The sequence below is a fragment of the Bufo bufo genome, chromosome 10 (genome assembly GCF_905171765.1).
Source record: "Bufo bufo chromosome 10, aBufBuf1.1, whole genome shotgun sequence".
Taxonomy (NCBI): Eukaryota; Metazoa; Chordata; class Amphibia; order Anura; family Bufonidae; genus Bufo; species Bufo bufo.
The window spans coordinates 132,941,222-132,964,583 of NC_053398.1; positions in this window are offsets into that span (position 1 = coordinate 132,941,222).

Genomic DNA, 23,362 nt, shown 5'->3' on the forward strand with positions numbered 1-23,362 from the left:
CGCTGCTCCTGTGTGGCAACCCTCTGCAGCAGGTGCTCATGACTCGCTTGCATCTCCTGGAAGGCCTGCGTCATGAGGTTAAGTTGCTGGACCATGGCCGTCATGGGATCCACTGCTTTTGCGGGTTCCATGGTTAGGGCTGAGTTATTCTGTCAGAACCTCCCAGGGAGCCAGTAGTGGGATGCGGAACCCACTGGCAGTAAGCAGCTGACAGCCCAGAACGCGGTACAAGTTTAGGGATAATCCAAGAGGGGTAGTCAATGTCCAATCCGGGTCGAGGCAGGCAGCGAAGGTTCAAGGCGGAAGACAGTCCAGGGGTCAGTAGCAGGGAAGGATACAAAGAAACAACAGGCAATAGAAGGATCTGCAGGGAGGCTAGGTGTTCACCATAAGGTGGAATAACTCAGCAATGAACCAGAGCTCAGGCCAGGTCTTTATAGCCAGGGAAGGTAGGAACCACCCTCCCCAGGAACCAATGGCAGGCGAGGAAGGTGGAAGGTGTGTACTGGGAATCTCCCTCAGCAAGGCTCACACCTGACAGCCGGATAATGCAGGAACTCTATGCACCCGGAAATGTGCGAGCAGCCTGTGTACTGCGCAGACGCCGTGCACCCACACCTCGGGCACCAGGTGTTCTACCGAGCTGAAGGGGAACCCGTGCCCTGCGCCGTGCCCGTGGTCCCAGAGTAGGGGTAACACCCCCTGCTTCCTGACACCCACACACCAAAGTTCGTTTTGCATTTTGGATGACCTAAAGGGGTTTCCCCATGAATTAAACTGCTCATTTAATAAATTGCTCACATGAAATGAATCCTTTTCACTATTGGAAGCTTTAAAAAAAAAAAAAAAATTGGCAGGACGCTGAAATCGAAGGAGTCGAGGAAGTTAGAAAAAAGTACTTATGCACAGTAATTGACTCTTTAACCCCTTCTTGTGACCATTTGTAGCACTTTGGTAGAGTTTAGCGGTCATTCATTAGATAACCCCATTATTGCTAACTAGTGATGAGCAAACAGATTCATTCGAAAATCAGACTTCTTGAGCAGCAAGAGACTGACCCCGTTGCTCAACAGACTTCCTCCCTCTTGGTACACCTGGAGCTTTAGCGTCACAGTTAGCATCAGCTATACTGCTTGGAGCAACGGAGCAGGCACAAGACTGGCAGGGACAGGTGAGAGGGGGAGTCTCTTGATTAGCGTGGTCAGTCCCTCATTGCTCAAGTCTGATTTTTAAAATAAAAATTTAAGTTGCTTTGTACAAATTGATTTGCTCATCTCGGTTGCCTAACTGTGCATAAAATTGGAATTTACCAGTATACTCGCAGTTCTAAGATTCCGGCTCACCATACACATTCCCTTTTCATTCAAGTGGCTGGAAACCCATGCAGGCCTAGTACTACTCATAGTTGAGTTTTCTACAGTTGTATACACCCAAAAAGAAATGTAGGCCAATAATCATCGAAGTGGAACAACCGCCCACACACATCAACACCATGCAATGCACAATCCACACGTGCCTACGGTAAAACATACGTATGACCATCAATAATTACCAGACCGCACGAAGTATAAATGCAATTTATTAACACAATTCAGGCGACATCCTGTTGTGTTAATAAATTTGTGTTTATACTTAATGCGGTCTGGTAATTCTTGATGGGCATACAGTTGTATACAGTCTGGACAATCATCTGTGAGCCAAACAGCCTGGACTTTAGATTGGATACATTTTAACCTGGGCTGATACATTGTAACAAACTAGAGCATGGGCTGATGATAATTTTCTCACAGCCTGGATACAGTTGTATAGAATTCTCAGCTGTAAGAAGTAGCAGACTGTTTTGGCCAAAATGTATCCCTTAGCCGTCTGTAGCCTTCTTCTTGATGTCTGTCTGTTACATTTGCTGTCTGACAGAGGTTAAAAATGCTGCCATATGGCTTATCCATCAGATCATTGTGTCTCTCATATTAGATTTAGCTCTGTTTTCTGGCTTCAGGGTGTTTTAAGGCCCATTTAGTTCTTCACCTGACATTACAAGATCACCCACATGAACATGCCATATGTTTCAGATGTTGCTAAAAGGGTTTTGCTAACAAATAAAACCCAGTATAGAAAATGCAATAAGGATAAGATGAGAATAAAGAAAACTCATTCTATAGCCAGAGTCTCTTATGATTATCAGCTATGGTGGGTTTTTTTTCAATTGGAGATCAGAGCCCAGCCTACTTTAGCACAGCAAGCCATTACAATATATTTACTTATGATTGGACATAAATCCATTTTGGATGGTGCAACATTTGTACAAAACACAAGCTTATCGTATTTCCCATGTTTTACATTTTAAGCAGAAGTTTTCTGATTTAGATTAAGAGTTTTCTGCCTGTCCTGCACATTAAAGTAGTGGTTCATTGCCTCGCAGTTCATCCCATTCACTTACTGTTCATCAGTAGGACTAATTACTGTAGATCAGGGATGTTCAACCTGCGGCCCTCCAGTTGTTGTAAAACTATAACTCCCAGCATGCCCTCCTGTAGGTTGATAGCTGTAGGCTGTCCGAGCATGCTGGGAGTTGTAGTTTTACAACAGCTGGAGGGCCACAGGTTGGGCATCCTTGCTGTAGACGGTGTGCAGGTAGACTGCTGAATGTATGCAATGAAGAGGCCGCAGTATTTACAAACAACTGATTGGCGGGGGTGCCAAGTGTCAGACTCTAACCAATGGCTTATCCTGATCCCAGAAGAAAAAAAACTCCTTAAAGGGCATGTGTCATCAGAAAATGACCTATTGTTTAAATTACGTTTTTGTGTTTAAACATGAGCTATCCTCCGACACCAAGAACCCCACTGAACAGCTATTTGAGAAGGCACTGGTGCTCGCAGTAACACTGCGGCCTAATCTCTGATCACCATGCACAGCGTCGTCCATTTGATGGCAGCTGTGCTTGGTATCTATCGCAGCTCAGCCCCATTCACTTCCGCGCCTAGACCATGTGACCAATGAACGTGCTGTCGCATGGCCTAGCCCTAAGCAAAGCTGCAAGAAGGCAGTGGCGATACTGTGAGAGCTGATAACTTCTCAAACAGCTGATAGACGGGGATCTTAGGTGTCGGACCCCCACTGATCAGATACTTATGTCACTATCTATGGTTAAAAAAAAAAGTATATAAATCATGCAATTTTTTGACACTGGCCAGTAGGTCTAGGTTATTTAGTGGCCATTATCATTCTTACCACAGGCAGAATTACAATAAGTAACACCTCTGTATAGATAGGACAGGATCTACTATTCACATCTTACCAGCTCCCTCCTGACATCTGCATATGTCATAGAACATTCCTAGAAAACTCTAGTCAATGGGGTCCTCTCCTGTCCATTATGTTTATGCCCCAATGTAGCTTCTCTAAAAGGACAAAGTCTGAAAACTGCAGGATTTTAGAATTTTTTTTATTTAGTGACCTAAAGATTCTTAAATAATGTGTTTAAATAAAAAGTGTTTTAAACAATAGGTTATTTTCTGATGACACATTGATTAAAATATACAATCAAAAACAAAATATCTAGTAACAACTATATTTCATTGTGATCTGCTATGTATTCAGTCGAGGCATAACTTGGTGTGTGGTATGCCTAGTTCTAACGTGCCTTTCTTTAACAATAAACCATCCTTTGTTTCTTTTTACAAACATAAGAGGTTGAATGACAATGATGGAGCCATTTGTAATTGTGCATCTAATCCTAGAGCCTGAATATGTGAGGGTTAAAGAGGTTGACCAGAATTTTAAAAACAAGACTACCCATGAACAGAAGAGGCTCTGTTTTTGGAAGAAAGCAGCTATACCTTTCTAATCTTGGTCAACTGCTTGAAATGTGTGTTCACGTGCATGCTAGTCTCTCTGTAGTAATTGCCCAAAGATGCCAATAGTAACACTCTACAGTTTTTTTGGTGATACTGATACTGATCTTTTTTTTTTTTTTTTTTATAATTTTGAAAAGAAGGTTATAAAGTAGGAAATTGTTTATGCAATTTCCTCATGTATTTGTGTAGGTTCACCAGATGCAAATTTATACTTTATGGCAAGCTGGAGGTAATTTATTTTTCAGACTTCAAGACGCACATTTTAACGAGGAAAAAATTTGGCTAAAAATCTCTGAAGGACATTTATCAAGACTAGCATTCCCATTTGTTTGTCTTGATCCCTGTGTGCCGGAGTAAGATTTGCATAATTTATTAAGAGGCAGATACCTCTTAATAAATTAAGCATCAATGTGATCTCACCCTTACATCTCTATCTGCTATACAGCATGAGATAAAATAGGCTGACGTAGCCCCCAACCTTTAGCTGGCTTTCCTGTCAGTCAGCATGGAAGAGGAATGGGAGGCAGTAGCGTATGTGCTGAGAGGCTGCCAAGAGCGGTGGGGAAGCATAGATCCTCCTTTCCTTGTGTAACTGTACATGATCCCAATCCCAGTGGGATGGGTTACAGTCTTCTGTGTATGTTATAAACTGTCTCATCAGAGAGCATGCTTGTCGGTCAATGAAAAAAAAAAAAAAAAAAGTTATGACTTAATGAATCAATGCGAAAACAAATGTTTTATTTTAAAAATGTATTTTTTTGTGCACAAATAGTAGGACATGAAAAATCTTCACATATTTGGTATTGCCATAAACATACCAACCAACAGAATCAACTAGTAAGACATTTTTCTCCCCAAAATTTAGTTGTCTAAAACCTGGGTGCGTCCTATAGTCCAAAAATGCGATGTTTCATGGAATCACTTGCTTAGAAGTAGAATTAATGTTTTAATGACCACTAACCCTAACATAAGCCGAAATCTATAAAGAGCTGCTAATGGCATCCACTAATGTATTTATGAAAGCTCCTGGACTCGAAATGTTTTATGGTGTAAGTGAAGTGGAAACTATTGTTCTGTTAAACTGCTACAAGGCGCTGGATGTATTGTCCTTCAGAGGGATTAATGACACCAGTGTACACAGGAAGAAATATGTCCAACATCACAACTTTATCACAAACCGCTTATCTCTTCATCTTTTTCATACACTCCTGAAACTTTTTGTACTAAGAATTCAAGCACGCAAATCCTTTTAAATCCGCTCCATTAACCCCATGATAACTAGAGGGGGTTTTAACTCTGGTGAATTCCATTTTCTTGTACTATATGGACAGATAGATGTTTTTGTTTCCGGAATGCTACAAGAGGTATAAGGTCTGAGCTGCAACCCAGAAAAAACATGAGGTGAGTACTAGTAGGCCCCAGAGATTTGTATGCTATTGTTGATATGGACATTTTTGGAGGGTTGTTCAAAATATTGTACATAGCTCTGGGGCTGTCAGCACTTTGTTATTCTTAAAACGAAGGCTTACCTGAGAACACTATTTCACACTTAAAAAGTTTGGCCCATATTCGTTGTATATATCCTAAAAAAATGAACAGTGCTTGTCTTTGCTGTTAAAAAAATGATCCTGAAAAAGTATGACATTTACTTACATAGTATGGTGCTGCCTAGAGTTCAAATTACATAGCAATGTGCACGTCCTCCTTCTGAGCTGAGTCCTCGTGGACACACATGCTCAGTCACTCTCTTTAGATCCACTGTTCATCGCTGGGCAGTCATTAGAAATATCTTTCTTCTTTGCGTTAGACTCTTGTAGCAGAGCAGAGACTCTTGTAGCATAGCTGTGAATTCTTCTGTAGGGCTAGTAAGAATGGACTACCTGGCTAGAAAGAGATGGAGACTGATTCTGTCCAAAGCCTGCCAACCACAGCACAGATTAGCATCATCACAACATAGAGACAGAAATTATTTTTAAAGCTAAGGAAAATGGGTTTTACAGTGGAATACATTTTTTTAAGTGCGCTGAATGGTTTAAAAATGGAGAAAAGAATCATTGCTCACCTAAATAATACCCCCACCGCTCGGTCCTAGCTGCTGTCTACTTCCAGGTCCTGGGCCTTGACACAGGAAATGGCTTGGACTGTCCACTCAGCCAATCAGTGTTTGATGTGGGTCATTGGTCATTTCCCATGTATCAAGCCCATGACCACGAAGTGGAGCGCACTGGGAACTGGAGTGGTACTGGTGAGAGCTGTAGTAATTTTTTTAACCCATTGTGAGCCCTTTTTTTTTTAAATAAAATAATGCCCCTTGAAAAGCCTTAACAGGGTTGTGTCACTTCAACAAGTGGCAGTTATCATGTAGAGAAAGTTAATACAAGCCACTTACTAATGTATTGTTATTCGGGGAAATGTTTTTTTACAGTACAAATTAATTTATTAAGTTATTACCCGAAGTCTCGCGAGACTTCGCGAAGCAATAACTTCGGCTCATCGGAGCCAATACATTCTAATACTGTACGGAGCTCCTGCTCTGTACAGTATTGGAACGAAGTTTTATGCGAATCGACTTCGGATGTTTCATCCAAAGTCTATTTGCTCATCCCTAGTTATTATCCATATTGCTTCCTTTGCTGGCTGGATTCATTTTTCCATCACATTATACACTGCACGTTTCCATGGTTACTTATAACTACCCTACAATCTATCAGTGGTGGTCGTGCTTGCACACTATATGAAGGACTGTGCGATCTCGCATAGGCTGGAACTTTTTTCTATAGCTCATGGGACTGGGAAAGTGATACTCTGCAAACGGACTGATTTTTACTCTCCGTATCTCAAAAAACGCTGAAAATCTTTAATAAACACCAGTCTAAAAAATTATTTTTAGCCCAAAATAAGTAAAATGCAATCATAAACATTGTTCTGAAGATGTTGATAGCCTTTAAAATCATGGATGACATGCATAAACTTTGGTGAAGATGAAATAAAAAACTATAACATGTATCGCCCTATGTACAATGATTTGATGTAACATCCTATAAATGCCATGCTCTTCTCTCAGTCACTACCTGATGAAGGGACCTTTGTGCTCTGAAGCGTGCACATATACATTTTCTGGTTAACCAATATCACCAATATACTTTTGTCTTTTTTGACACAAATGTACTCACCATCACATAGATTATACTGGCATGATACTGCTTTATTTTTTCTTGCGCAAGCTATGACGTAAATCATAATCTCAAATCTCACAGCATTGTAGGATGGGCATGGTGGTCCTGTAACCCACACCTGCCATCTTAATAATGAGGAAGCATTGACAACCTATACATCCAATTATAACTTTTTCCTCAAACTGTTTATTGATTAACTGGAAGAGGAGGAGATATCTGGTCTCCTATGTCGAGAAAGATCTGCACTATTATGTTGTAAACCTGTTGTATACCATGAGGACGCTTTTTTGGCATCTGTCAGGTATATGGGGGCCTATACATACATTAGATGCATCTACATCTGACTATACTGTAAGTGGGCACTACAGAGGCAGTGTGAATTGAGCATTAGAGTTCAGATTCTAAACTCAACATTAGGCCTCTGACCTTTCTAGGCCTTTACAGTGAGCTCCATTGTGACACTGTGTAACTGTTGAGATTTTACCGGGTAACCTATAGAATATTCCAGGGTTCTGCACCTACTGCTGAGTTATTGTTCTTTAGTTTTCTCAAAGCAATGAGAAATCTCTTTGATGGAAAAATAAAATCTTCAGGAGGGTCTGTCTGTCAGAAGAAAGGACAGTGCACGGGTATGTAATCCTGAGTGATGCAAAATATTTCACTAGAAATAACAATGGAGAAGAAATTTTCTATGAATTGCAGACTGTTAAAGTCCCAGGGGCTGGGTCGGAGAAAGGCTCTGTTGGTTTCCTCTGTTCTAAGCTGTCTTTTTTATTTTAAATATTTCATACCATTTCTTATGTTCATGTGTTGTATGAACTGTCATTTATATTTCATTCCACTCTGAAACGAGTCTTAGAATACCACAAGCTGGGAACTACAGCTGGCACTTTCTCGCAGAGAGGTAAGTTTGAGGAGGCAGCAGTGACGGATATTAAATGCAGCTTTTGTGTACCAGTATTTTGCTGTCATGTATTTTGCCCGAGAACTGATTTGTAATGTTATAGTTTTTGTGACATTATGATAAGGTGCACAGCGAAAGGCGGCTTCCATTTATTGAGACGTTGATGTGCTCTCAAATTGAATGACTGCGAGATTGCTGGATTGTGACCTAAGGCTCATGCTATTTAGCCACAAAAACATGCATCATTGGGACATGCATTGTCTATTTTCCTTGTACACCACACAGAAAAACTTTTTAAAGATGTAATGATATAGTGCCTGCAGTCTCGGTATATCTCGCCACTGAAGCAATTTACCTTGTTTGTGAAGTCCAAGATTTTGCTTTATTAAGTGATGTCGCCCATTGAAAATGACAGTTTTCAAATGCCATGGTCCAAAAGGTTGTTGACCCCCCTGTATTCCTAAGGGGTAAGCTTTGTTTTGCCTTGTGTAATTTACTTGATTTAATGTATTCTAAAAGAGAGATTAGGTATGAAAACAATTCTGTAATACCTTTATAGCAAATTTTTGTTGCCTAACTCGATTTCACTCTCTTTCTACGACCCTTGGCTTCGTTCCTAACTATGCCATTACAGCTCTGCACCGATCTTACATGTCCAGTATGTGACGTAACAGCTTTTTTCATAGAATGTGCTCAAAGCTGCTGTCCTGGGAACTACAGGTGGTATTATTTAAATGCATAGATGGACTGGTCCACTAGAGCAGTGTTCCTCAACTCCAGTCCTCATGGCCCATCTGCCTGCCATGTTTTCAGGATTTTCTTAGTGTTCAGAAGGTGATATAATTAGTGTCAGTGCATCAGGACTTACTTCAGGTATTCATTCCGTGGGATATTCTCAAATCATGACCGGTAGGTGGGTTATGAGGACTGGATTTGGGGAACACAGCACTAGAGAATTCTCTCCTCAGCTTAGGTACTGACACATTAATGGACCCCATCTACAACATGAGGACAAGTCAGTAATGCAAAAATGCAACCAGAATTTCCAGTGAAAGAGGACACTTGCTGTAAGCCTCTGTTTTTAGCCACTATTGTGGTTGACTTAAAGGGATTCTGTCAGCAAGATTATGCATGTTATTGGAGGTCTCCTATAGCATGTCCGAAATTTTCCAGTATGAATGCTGTGTTTTGCTGGGGAAAAAATGTATACATATATATATGCAAATCACCTGTGAAAAAAGCCCAAAGGGCTGTCCTAACCGTCATTGGAGCCCAGCACCTCCCCTCATCCTCAAGTCCCCTTGTAGCTGCTCCGACGTCCATCTGAGGCCGCACTGTAATCTCGCATGATCACTTTTACTTGTCCCCTAATCACCTGCACGTCTCCCATCACTGTGCTGGCATCGGACTCATGGAAAAAAAACTGCTCATGCACCAACTTAAAAAAAAAATAAAAATGGCGCATGAGCAGTTCTTTTCATGAGGCTGATGCCAGCACAAGGATGGGAGACGTGCAGGTGCTTAGGGGACAAGTAAAAGTGCTCATGCGAAATTAGAGTGTGACCTCAGAATAACAGAGGAGCTATGTGAAGAGGTGCTGGGCTCACTTGGAATGGGTGCAGCTCGGCTCCACTGACTGTTAAGACAGCCCCTTGGGCTCTTTTCACAGGTGATTTGCATATATATGTGTGTATGTGAATATACACTGCTCAAAAAAATAAAGGGAACACAAAAATAACACATCCTAGATCTGAGTTAATTAAATATTCTTCTGAAATACTTTGTTCTTTACATAGTTGAATGTGCTGACAACAAAATCACACAAAAATAAAAAAATGGAAATCAAATTTTTCAACCCATGGAGGTCTGGATTTGGAGTCACACTCAAAATTAAAGTGGAAAAACACACTACAGGCTGATCCAACTTTGATGTAATGTCCTTAAAACAAGTCAAAATGAGGCTCAGTAGTGTGTGTGGCCTCCACGTGCCTGTATGACCTCCCTACAACGCCTGTGCATGCTCCTGATGAGGTGGCGGACGGTCTCCTGAGGGATCTCCTCCCAGACCTGGACTAAAGCATCTGCCAACTCCTGGACAGTCTGTGGTGCAACGTGACGTTGGTGGATAGAGCGAGACATGATGTCCCAGATGTGCTCAATTGGATTCAGGTCTGGGGAACGGGCGGGCCAGTCCATAGCATCAATGCCTTTGTCTTGCAGGAACTGCTGACACACTCCAGCCACATGAGGTCTAGCATTGTCTTGCATTAGGAGGAACCCAGGGCCAACCGCACCAGCATATGGTCTCACAAGGGGTCTGAGGATCTCATCTCGGTACCTAATGGCAGTCAGGCTACCTCTGGCGAGCACATGGAGGGCTGTGCGGCCCTCCAAAGAAATGCCACCCCACACCATTACTGACCCAATGCCAAACCGTGTATATATATATATATATATATATATATATATACACTGCTTAAAAAAATAAAGGGAACACTTAAACAACACAATGTAACTCTAAGTCAATCACACTTCTGTGAAATCCAACTGTCCACTTAAAAAGCAACACTGAGTGACAATCAATTTCACATGCTGTTGTGCAAATGGGATAGACAACAGGTGGAAATTATAGGCAATTAGAAAGACACCCCCAATAAAGGAGTGGTTCTGCAGGTGGTGACCACACACCACTTCTCAGTTCCTATGCTTCCTGGCTGATGTTTTGGTCACTTTTGAATGCCGGCGGTGCTTTGACTCTAGTGGTAGCATGAGATGGAGTCTACAAACCCACACAAGTGGCTCAGGTAGTGCAGCTTATCCAGGATGGCACATCAAGGCGAACTGTGGCAAGAAGGTTTGCTGTGTCTGTCAGCGTAGTGTCCAGAGCATGGAGGCGCTACCAGGAGACAGGCCAGTACGTCAGGAGACGTGGAGGAGGCTGTAGGAGGGCAACAACCCAGCAGCAGGACCGCTACCTCTGCCTTTGTGCAAGGAGGAACAGGAGGAGCACTGCCAGAGCCCTGCAAAATGACCTCCAGCAGGCCACAAATGTGCATGTGTCTGCTCAAACGGTCAGAAACAGACTCCATGAGGGCGATATGAGGGCCCGACGTCCACAGGTGGGGGTTGTGCTTACAGCCCAACACCGTGCAGGACGTTTGGCATTTGCCAGAGAACACCAAGATTGGCAAATTCGCCACTGGCGCCCTGTGCTCTTCACAGATGAAAGCAGGTTCACACAGAGCACATGTGACAGTCTGGAGACGCCGTGGAGAACGTTCTGCTGCCTGCAACATTCTCCAGCATGACCGGTTTGGCATTGGGTCAGTAATGGTGTGCGGTGGCATTTCTTTGGAGGGCCGCACAGCCCTCCATGTGCTCGCCAGAGATAGCCTGACTGCCATTAGGTACCGAGATGAGATCCTCAGAACCCTTGTGAGACCATATGCTGGTGCGGTTGGCCCTGGGTTCCTCCTAATGCAAGACAATGCTAGACCTCATGTGGCTAGAGTGTGTCAGCAGTTCCTGCAAGAGAAAGGCATTGATGCTATGTACTGGCCCGCCCGTTCCCCAGACCTGAATCCAATTGAGCACATCTGGGACATCATGTCTCGCTCTATCCACCAACGTCACGTTGCACCACAGACTGTCCAGGAGTTGGCAGATGCTTTAGTCCAGGTCTGGGAGGAGATCCCTCAGGAGACCGTCCGCCACCTCATCAGGAGCATGCACAGGTGTTGTAGGGAGGTCATACAGGCACGTGGAGGCCACACACACTACTGAGCCTCATTTTGACTTGTTTTAAGGACATTACATCAAAGTTGGATCAGCCTGTAGTGTGTTTTTCCACTTTAATTTTGAGTGTGACTCCAAATCCAGACCTCCATGGGTTGAAAAATTTGATTTTTTGAGCAGTGTGTGTATGTGTATGTGTGTGTGTATGTATATATATATATATATATATATATATACATATATACACAGTACAGACCAAAAGTTTGGACACACCTTCTCATTCAAAGAGTTTTCTTTATTTTAATGACTATGAAGGCATCAAAACTATGAATTAACACGTGGAATTATATACATAACAAACAAGTGTGAAACAACTGAAAATCTGTCATATTCTAGGTTCTTCAAAGTAGCCACCTTTTGCTTTGATTACTGCTTTGCACACTCTTTGCATTCTCTTGATGAGCTTCAAGAGGTAGTCCCCTGAAATGGTCTTCCAACAGTCTTGAAGGAGTTCCCAGAGATGCTTAGCACTTGTTGGCCCTTTTGCCTTCACTCTGTGGTCCAGCTCACCTCAAACCATCTCGATTGGGTTCAGGTTCGGTGACTGTGGAGGCCAGGTCATCTGGCGCAGCACCCCATCACTCTCCTTCATGGTCAAATAGCCTTTACTTTCAAAGTTTTCCCAATTTTTCGGCTGAGTGACTGACCTTCATTTCTTAAAGTAACGATGGCCACTCGTTTTTCTTTACTTAGCTGCTTTTTTTCTTGCCATAATACAAATTCTAACAGTCTATTCAGTAGGACTATTCTGTGTATCCACCTGACTTCTCCTCAACGCAACTGATGGTCCCAACCCCATTTTTAAGGCAAGAAATCCCACTTATTAAACCTGACAGGGCACACCTGTGAAGTGAAAACCATTTTAGGGGTCTACCTCTTGAAGCTCATCAAGAGAATGCCAAGAGTGTGCAAAGCAGTAATCAAAGCTAAAGGTGGCTACTTTGAAGAACACAGAATATTACATATTTTCAGTTGTTTATGTATATAATGCCACGTGTTAATTCATAGTTTTGATGCCTTTAGTGTCAATCTACAATTTTCAGAGTCATGAAAATAAAGAAAACTCTTTTTGAATGAGAAGGTGTGTCTAAACTTTTGGTCTGTACTGTATATATACACAGGTGAAACTTGAAAAATTAGAATATTGTTCAAAGTTCATTTATTTCAGTAATGCAATTTAAAAGGTGAAACTAATATATGAGATATCTCGCTTTGCATGTAATGAGTCTATGTCAAGGCTTTATTTGTTATAATTTGGATGATTATGGCTTATAGCTTATGAAACCCCAAAGTCACAATTTTGGATTGGATTAATTAGCTGACTAGAGTGTGACACTTTGAGCCTAGAATATTGAACCTTTTCACAAAATTCTAATTTTATGCTGCATTAATGCAATTCCTTTTAATTTGCATTACTGAAACAAATGGATTTTTGCACGATATTCAAATTTTTCGAGTTTCACCTGTATGTATGTATGTATATATGTGTATATATATATATATATATATATATATATATATATAATCGTTAGTTTTTTTTTCAGCAAAACTACAACAATCATAATTTACATACTGGTATATTTCTGACATGCTATAGTAGATCTCCAAAGACATGTAATCAGGTCTATATGCATAATCTTGCTGACAAAATAACATTAAAGGGGATGTCCAGAATTATACAATTGATGACCTGTCTGTAAGATAGTGTCAGGGACGTTCCCGTGGCGGGTACCAGGAGATCGGAAATGCTAGCAGAATGCTTGGGTGTATAGGGAGCAGCATTACCAGTAGAAAGAGGGAGGTCCTTATGCCGCTCTACAGAGCACTAGTGAGACCTCATTTGGAGTATTGTGCTCAGTACTGGAGACCATATCTCCAGAAGGTTGATACTTTGGAGAGAGTTCAGAGAAGAGCTACTAAACTAGTACATGGATTGCAGGATAAAACTTGCCAGGAAAGATTAAAGGACCTTAACATGTATAGCTTGGAAGAAAGACGAGACAGAGGGGATATGATATAAACTTTTAAATACATAAAGGGAATCAACAAGGTAAAAGAGGAGAGAATATTTTAAAGAAGAAAAACTGTTACAAGAGGACATAGTTTTAAATTAGAGGGGCAAAGGTTTAAAAGTAATATCAGGAAGTATTACTTTACTGAGAGAGTAGTGGATGCTTGGAATAGCCTTTCTGCAGAAGTGGTAGCTGCAAATACAGTGAACGAGTTTAAGCATGCATGGGATAGGCATAAGGCCATCCTTCATATAAGATAGGCCAGGGGCTATTCATAGTATTCAGTATATTGGGCAGACTAGATGGGCCAAATGGTTCTTATCTGCCGACATATTCTATGTTTCTATCGGATAGACTGGCAACTCGTGGGTTAAATTGACAAGTTCACTGTGGATGTTATTGTGTCTGTGTTTTGGGGAATGCCACAACCCTTGCTTCAGGTGTTGCTTGTTTGTAATTTATCTTTCCCATAAGTTGCCGCTTCTCACTCTTGGAGGTGCAGTTTATAGATTTTTTTCCTGCCTTCTAACTAGCTGGTCGGTTGTACTCTGCGGTGCTTCTAGAGTTTTATACTTTTAGATAAGTCTTGTCTTTTCTTATTGTTTTGTGTTTGTTATATTCCCTGTTGTTTGTGTCTGGGTCTGAGAGAGAGACATCCATTCGTCCATCTGGGGAGGAATGGGTTGTTTCTGGTCCTAACTTCATTCCAGGGCCTTATAGGGATATAAGGGCCTAGGTATCCAGCATATGAATATTCCTACTTTCAAGGTCTATTCATATTGATAGGTAGTTAGGGCCCGGATTAGGGTTGTTTAGGAGGTTACCTGTTCCTTCCCTAGTTTCCAGGCCCAGTTACTCTTCCCCTTCCCTCCTGTGTTTAGTGTGGAGTTTTTCCCCCACACTGATCGTGACAGATAGTCCATCAGTGTCTGATCGTGGGGGTCCGACACCCTGCACCGCTGCCAATTAGCTCTTATGTAGTAATGTCGATGCTGGAGGTGTACAGCTCCATCCATTGTGTAGTGGACTGAGCTGAATACATTGAAATAGGAGCAGCATTGCAGTAACCATCTCCATCCACTACACAACTGACTGAGCTACACTGATACAACTGATAGCGATGGGAGTGGTAGTCAGACAACACCAATCAGATATTGTTAGCCTATCTTAACAATAGGCCATCAATAGTAAAATCAGTCACAGCCGTGTTAAAGGAGTTATCCAGCAAATGATAATGATGACTGATCCCAGCCAATGTGAAAATGATGACCAATCCTTAACATAAGAGTCCCGGTACCCCTGTAGATCAGCTGTTTCAGTGAGCCGCCGCGCTCTCGTGAGCTCAACAAGCACAGTGCCGTAGATAGTACAGTGGCTGTGCTTTGTATTGCAGCTAAGCACTATTCACCTCTTGGGGCTGAGCTGCAGCTCAGGGCTACCGGGGTACGACAACTGGGATCAGTTGTTAGTAGAGGCTGGGCTCTCTGTGACCACCACTGCCTCGTTATAGGCCATGTGAAGTCACCATACATTGATCACATGGCCGATGAAGAGGCTGTGGTGGTCACAGAGAGCCCAGCCTCTACTAACAACTGATCGGCGGGGATCCCGATTGTCGTTCCCCAGTGATCCGATATTGATTACCTATCCTGAAAATAGGTCATCAATATAATTTACTGGATAACCCCTTTAACCTCTTCAGGACACATGACGTATCGGTACGGCATGTTGTCCTGGTACTTAAGGACAAATGACGTACCGGTACGTCATGTACAGTTCCTACCACCGCCGCCCGGCGGGCGGTGATTGGATCCCAGTGCCTGCTCAAATCATTGAGCAGGCACCTAGGCTAAATGTGCCGGGGGTTCCTGTGACCCCCCCCCCATGTCGGCGATCGTAGCAAACCCCCCCTGCTGCCCTCTTTGTTATCTGCCGGGGGGGCGGGGTGCAGGGAGGGCAGGCGGTGTTTGGGTGGGCGGGCAGGCATGCGATCATCCGCCCGCCCCCTCTTGTAGGATAGCCGAGCGGTTTGCAGAGTGTCAGCACATTGCTGACACTCTGCTTGAAACGCCTGACATCTGTGGTGGCACAGATGTCAGGCGTTTAACCCCTTCCATGCCCCGGTCCGTAGGGACTGCTGTATGAAAGAGGTTAAGAGGGAGGGAGCTCTCCCATCGGGGGCTGCTGTGCCTTTTCAGCCCTCGAAGGGAGAGGGACGGGGCTTCCCTCCCTCCCCATCACCCACTGCTCTGCTGTGGCAGCGAGTGATGGTTACCATGGCAACCGGACGCCTTCACAGGCGTCCGGCTGTCCATGGTACTGATCAGAGGCTATCCATGGTGCTGATTAGACTTCTGCTAAAGGCTAAAGGCTAATCAGACTTTATAAATGGGAAAATACAGTACAGTACACTATATAGTGTACTGTACTGTACTGTATTATACAAACATCAGACCCACTGCATCTTCAAGAACCAAGTGGGTCTGGGTAAAAAAAAAGTAAAAATCAAAAAACATATTTATCACTGATTAAAAATGAAAAAAATAAAATTCCCTACACATGTTTGATATCACCGCGTCCGTAACGACCTGATCTATAAAACGGTCATGTTACTTTACCTGCACGGTGAACGCCATAAAAAAAATAAAAATAAAAAAAAACTATGATGAAATTGAAATTTTGCCCACCTTACTTCCCAAAAAAGGTAATAAAAGTGATCAAAAAAGTCATATGTACCCCAAAATAGTACCAATCAAACCGTCACCTCATCTCGCAAAAATTGAGACCCTACATAAGATAATCGCCCAAAAACTGGCTCTCAGAATATGGAGACACTAAAACATGATTTATTTATTTTTTTTAAATGAAATCATTGTGTAAAACTTACATAAATAAACAAAATTGTATACATATTAGGTATCGCCGCATCCGTGACAACCTGCTCTATAAAAATATTACATGATCTAACCTCTCATGTGAATACCGTAAAATAAGCTATTTTTTGTCACCTTACATCACAAAAAGTATAATAGCAAGCGATCAAAAAGTCATACGCACCCCAAAATAGTGCCAATCAAACCGTCATCTCATCCCGCAAAAATCATACCCTACCCAAGATATTTGCCCAAAAACTGAAAAAACTATGGTTCTCAGACTATGGAGACACTAAAACATGATTTTTTTTGTTTCAAAAATGAAATCCTTGTGTAAAACTTACATAAAAAATAAATAAAATAGTATACATATTAGATATCGCCGCGTCCATGACAACCTGTTCTATAAAAATATTACATGATCTAACCTGTCAGATGAATGTTGTAAATAACAAAAAAAAACTGTGCCTTGCCTCACAAAAAGTGTAATATAGAGCAACCAAAACCTCATATGTACCCTAATCTAGTACCAACAATACTGCCACCCTATCCCATAGTTTCTAAAATGGGGTCACTTTTTTGGAGTTTCTACTCTAGGGGTGCATCAAGGGGGCTTCAAATGTGACATGGTGTCAAAAAACCAGCCCAGCAAAATCTGCTTTCCAAAACCGTATGGCATTCCTTTCCTTCTGCGCCCTGCCGTGTGCCCGTACAGCGGTTTACGACCACATATGGGGTGTTTCTGTAAACTACAGAATCAGAGCCATAAATATTGTTTTGTTTGGCTGTTAACCCTTGCTTTGTAACTGGAAAAAAATTATTAAAATGGAAAATTGTATCTCTTTTTTCCATAAATTCTTGTGCAACACCTAAAGGGTTAACATAGTTTGTAAAATCAGTTTTGAATACCTTGAAGGGTGTAGTTTCTTAGATGGGGTCACTTTTATGGAGTTTCTACTCTAGGGGGGCATCAGGGGGGCTTCAAATGGGACATGGTGTAAATAAACCAGTCCAGCAAAATCTGCCTTCCAAAAACCATACGCACACCTTTCCCTCTACGCCATACTGTGTGCCCGTACAGTAGTTTATGGCCACATATGGGGTGTTTCTGCAAACTACAGTATCGGGACAATAAATATAGCATTTTGTTTGGCTGTTAACCCTTGCTTTGTTATTGGAAAAAATGGAATAAAATGGAAAATTTGCCAAAAAATCTAAATTTTGCAATTTTATCACCATTTGGCATTAACTCTTGTGGAACACCTAAAGGGTTAACGACGTTTGTAAAATCAGTTTTGAATACCTTGTGGGGTGTAGTTTCTAGAATGGGGTCATTTTTGGGTGGTTTCTATTATGTAAGCCTCACAAAGTGACTTCAGACCTGAACTGGTCCTTAAAATGTTGGTTTTTGAAAATTTCTAAACTTCTAAGCCTTGTAACATCCCCCAAAAATAAAATATCATTCCCAAATCTCAGAATGGCCTGGATAAGTCAGTGTTTTAAAGTTATCACCACTTAGTGATATTTGCAAAAAATGGCCTGGTCCTTAAGGTGAAATAAGGCTGTGTCCTAAAGGGGTTAAGGATGGTAGAGTTTATTCTGTCTTCTCCTCTAATGTTGTAGTCTTGAGCTTTGGATTTCACAGGGCATGTTTGTAGCATTCTGCTGAACCACATACTTTTTCTGTCTGGTTGGTGTTTTATCATACCTTTCTAAAGGGAAGCTCAAGATCTATATTTGTTAAAAACTTCTTTAAACCCTATGAGCAACAGAATCCTGAGAGTATCGTGAAGATATCTCTCAACTGCTGCTTAACATAGAAGCCAGGAAAACCTTGCATATATTCTCTGTGATTCCAGAAGCGTGGTCTCCTGCTTCCAGTACTAGCCCTCATCTAGATGAAAGTATCTACAGACTGTTTAATGCAACAGCAACAAGTTTGTGATGGTTGCTAATTATGTTGCTAATTACCTTTTTCATTTTTGTATTCCATTGATGTACCATTTTTGCAAAAGGGGCGGCATGATGTGTTGCCACCTTGCTTGTCACTTTTTGAGCTCCTCAGCAGCTGATGACAGGCCACCACTCACTTTTTGGATATTTAATAACAAAGCAACCGCTTAGCTGAGAAGATGCTACAAAAGTGAGCCATGTGCTTCAATTGCCATTTTAGAAGACAGCTGCCAGGAAGAAAATGGCAATAACACTGTAAATTGTAAAAGAAAAAAATCCCAAACTTTGGCTTTCACTAAAGTTTTAACCTCTATTTTAAAGTGTTAATGTGCACAAACACTGCTACTGCATCAGCAATCTCAGAGGGGTCTGTAGGCAATTTTTTGTGCACTTTTGTAATGTTACAGTATGCATAGTGCTAACAATGCTGGGAAAGTTCCACACCAGTAATTGCGGCTCCTTCCATTCCTGCAGTTGCCTGTCAGGTTGTTTACTAGTGTTGAGCACGAATATTCGAATAGCGAATATTAATCGCAAATATCACAACTTCGCAAATTCACGAATATTCCGAATATAGTGCTATATATTCGCTATATCGAATATTCGTCATTTTTTTACATCTGAAAACATGATTCCTCCCTGCTTGTTTCTTGTGGGTCAATGAGTCATTGGCCCACAAGCAACTTAACCTCTTCAGGACACAGGGCGTACAGGTACGCCCTTATGTCCTGGTACTTAAGGACACAGGGCGTAACTGTATGCCCTGTGTATTTCTGATCACCGCCGCGCGGCCGGTGGTGATCGGAAGCCGGTGCCTGCTCAAATTATTGAGCAGGCACCTCGGCTACATGCCCGGGGGGGTCCCGTGACCCCCCCATGTCGGCGATCGCCGCAAACCGCAGGTCAATTCAGACCTGCGGTTTGCGGCTTTTACCTATTGCGGCGGCGGGCGGTGCCATCGGGTCTCCATGCGTCTGTAGGGGGGATCCGATGGCATGGAAGGCAGCGTGATTTCTAAGGAAGGCATTGCGCTGCCTTCCTGTGAGATCCAGCCCCCTGGATCTCACAGGCCCCGGAAGCTGTATAAGTAATACACACAGTATTACTCATACAGCCAATGCATTCCAATACAGCATTGGAATGCATTGTAAAGGATTAGACCCCCAAAAGTTCAAAAATAGGAGGGAAAAAAAAGTATACATATTAGGTATCGCCGCGTCCGTATCGACCGGCTCTATAAACATATCACATGACCTAACCCCTCAGATTAACACCGTAAAAAATAAAACTGTGCTAAATACAGTTGCAAGAAAAAGTATGTGAACCCTTTGGAATGATATGGATTTCTGCACAAATTGGTCATAAAATGTGATCTGATCTTCATCTAAGTCACAACAATAGACAATCACAGTCTGCTTAAACTAATAACACACAGAATTAAATGTTACCATGTTTTTATTGAACACACCATGTAAACATTCACAGTGCAGGTGGAAAAAGTATGTGAACCCCTAGACTAATGACATCTCCAAGAGCTAATTGGAGTGAGGTGTCAGCCAACTGGACTCCAATTAATCGAGGTGTTGGTTGCAGATGCCCTGCCCTATAAAAAACACACACCAGTTCTGGGTTTGCTTTTCACAAGAAGCATTGCCTGATGTGAATGATGCCTCGCACAAAAGATCTCTCAGAAGACCTACGATTAAGAATTGTTGACTTGCATAAAGCTGGAAAGGGTTATAAAAGTATCTCCAAAAGCCTTGCTGTTCATCAGTCCACGGTAAGACAAATTGTCTATAAATGGAGAAAGTTCAGCACTGATGCTATTCTCCCTAGGAGTGGTCGTCCTGTAAAGATGACTGCAAGAGCACAGCGCAGACTGCTCAATGAGGTGAAGAAGAATCCTAGAGGGTCAGCTAAAGACTTACAAAAGTCTCTGGCATATGCTAACATCCCTGTTAGCGAATCTACGATACGTAAAACACTAAACAAGAATGGATTTCATGGGAGGATACCACAGATAAAGCCACTGCTGTCCAAAAAAAAAACATTTCTGCATGTTTACAGTTTGCACAAGAGCACCTGGATGTTCCACAGCAGTACTGGCAAAATATTCTGTGGACAGATGAAACCAAAGTTGAGTTGTTTGGAAACACACAACACTATGTGTGGAGAAAAAGAGGCACAGCACACCAACATCAAAACCTCATCCCAACTGTGAAGTATGGTGGTGGGGGCATCATGGTTTGGGGCTGCTTTGCTGTGTCAGGGCCTGGACAGATTGCTATCATTGAAGGAAAAATGAATTCCCAAGTTTATAAAGACATTTTGCAGGAGAACTTAAGGCCAACTGTCCACCAGCTGAAGCTCAACAGAAGATGGGTGTTGCAACAGGACAACGACCAAAAGCATAGAAGTAAATCAACAACAGAATGGCTTAAACAGAAGAAAATACACCTTCTGGAGTGGCCCAGTCAGAGTCCTGACCTCAACCCGATTGAGATGCTGTGGCATGACCTCAAGAAAGCAATTCACACCAGACATCCCAAGAATATTGCTGAACTGAAACAGTTCTGTAAAGAGGAATGGTCAAGAATTACTCCTGACTGTTGTGCACGTCTGATCTGCAACTACAGGAAACGTTTGGTTGAAGTTATTGATGCCAAAGGAGGTTCAGCCAGTTATTAAATCCAAGGGTTCACATACTTTTTCCACCTGCACTGTGAATGTTTACAAGGTGTGTTCAATAAAAACATGGTAGCATTTAATTCTTTGTGTGTTATTAGATTAAGCAGACTGTGATTGTCTATTGTTGTGACTTAGATGAAGATCAGATCACATTTTATGACCAATTTGTGCAGAAATCCATATAATTATAAAGGGTTCACATACTTTTTCTTGCAACTGTAAATAATTTTTTTGTCACCTTACATCACAAAGTACAACAGCAAGCAATCAAAAAGGCGTTTGCCCACCAAAATAGTACCAATCTAACAGTCACCTCATCCCACAAAAATTAGCCCCTACCTGAGACAATCGCCCAAAAAATAAAAAAAACTATGGCTCAGAATATGGAGACACTAAAACATCATTTATTTTTGTTTTAAAAAAGCTGTTATTGTGTAAAACTGACATAAATAAAAAAAAAGTATACATATTGGGTATCGCCGCGTTCGTATCGACCGGCTCTATAAAAATATCACATGACCTAACCCCTCAGATGAACACCGTAAAAAATGTAAAATAAAAACTGTGCTAAATAAACCATTTTTTGTCACCTTAAATCACAAAAAGTGTAATAGCAAGCGATCAAAAAGTAACACGCACCCCAAAATAGTGCCAATAAAACCATCATCTCATCCCGCAAAAATCATACCCTACCCAAGGTAATTGCCCAAAAACTGAAAAAATTATGGCTCTCAGACTATGGAAACACTAAAACATGATTTTTTTTGCTTCAAAAATGAAATCATTGTGTAAAACTTACATAAATAAAAAAAAAAGTATACATATTAGGTATCGCCACGTCCGTGACAACCTGGTCTATAAAAATACCACATGATCTAACCTGTCAAATGAATTTTGTAAATAACAAAAAATAAAAACGGTGCCAAAACAGCTATTTCTTGTTAGGCTACTTTCACACTAGCGTTGTTTTAATCCGGCGTTCAATTCCGACACCGGAACTACCCGCTGGATCCGGAAAAACGTGTGAAAACGGATTACATTTGAATCCTGATCAGGATTTTGATCACAATGAAAAAATGCATTGGAAAAAACGGATCCGCCATTTATGGACTTTAACTTTTTTTTCACATTTTTCAGGTTTAACCTGCAAAAGCCGGAGTCGGTTTGACTGAACACACAGCGCCGGATCCGGCGTTAATGCAAGTCAATGGGAAAAAGACCGGATCTGGCGTTCAGTCAAAGTGTTCAGCAAAACCTGCCTTCCAAAAACCGTATGGCATTCCTTTTCTTCTGCGCCCTGCCGTGTGCCCGTACAGCAGTTTACGACCACATTTGGGGTGTTTCTGTAGACTACAGAATCAGAGCTTAAATATTGAGTTTGGTTTGGCTGTTAACCCTTGCTTTGTAACTGAAAAAAAATTATTAAAATGGAAAATCTGCCCAAAAAGGGAAATTTTGAAATTGTATCTCTTTTTTCCATTAATTCTTGTGGAACACCTAAAGGGTTAACAAAGTTTGTAAAATCAGTTTTGAATACCTTGAGGGGTGTAGTTTCAAGAATGGGGTCATTTTTGGGTGGTTTCTATTATGTAAGCCTCGCAAAGTGACATCAGACCTGAACTGGTCCCGGGTTTTTGAAAATTTCGGAAAAATTTCAAGATTTGCTTCTAAACTTCTAAGCCTTGCAACATCCCCAAAAAATAAAATAAAATATCATTCCCCAAATTATCCAAACATGAAGTAGACATATGGGGAATGTAAAGTAATAACTATTTTTGGAGGTATTACTATGTATTTTAGAAGTAGAGAAATTGAAACTTGGAAATTTGCAATTCTTTTTAAATTTTTGCAAAATTTGCTATTCTTTTTTTTATAAATCAAAATTATTTTTTTTGACTTCATTTTACCAGTGTCATGAAGTACAATATGTGACGAAAAAACAATCTCAGAATGGCCTGGATAAGTCAAAGCGTTTTAAAGTTATCACCACTTAAAGTGACACTGGTCAGATTTGCAAACAATGGCCTGGTCCTTAAAGGGCTTCTGTCACCCCACTAAACAGTTTTTTTTTATTACCTTGCTACTAGCAAGTAGGGCGGCTACT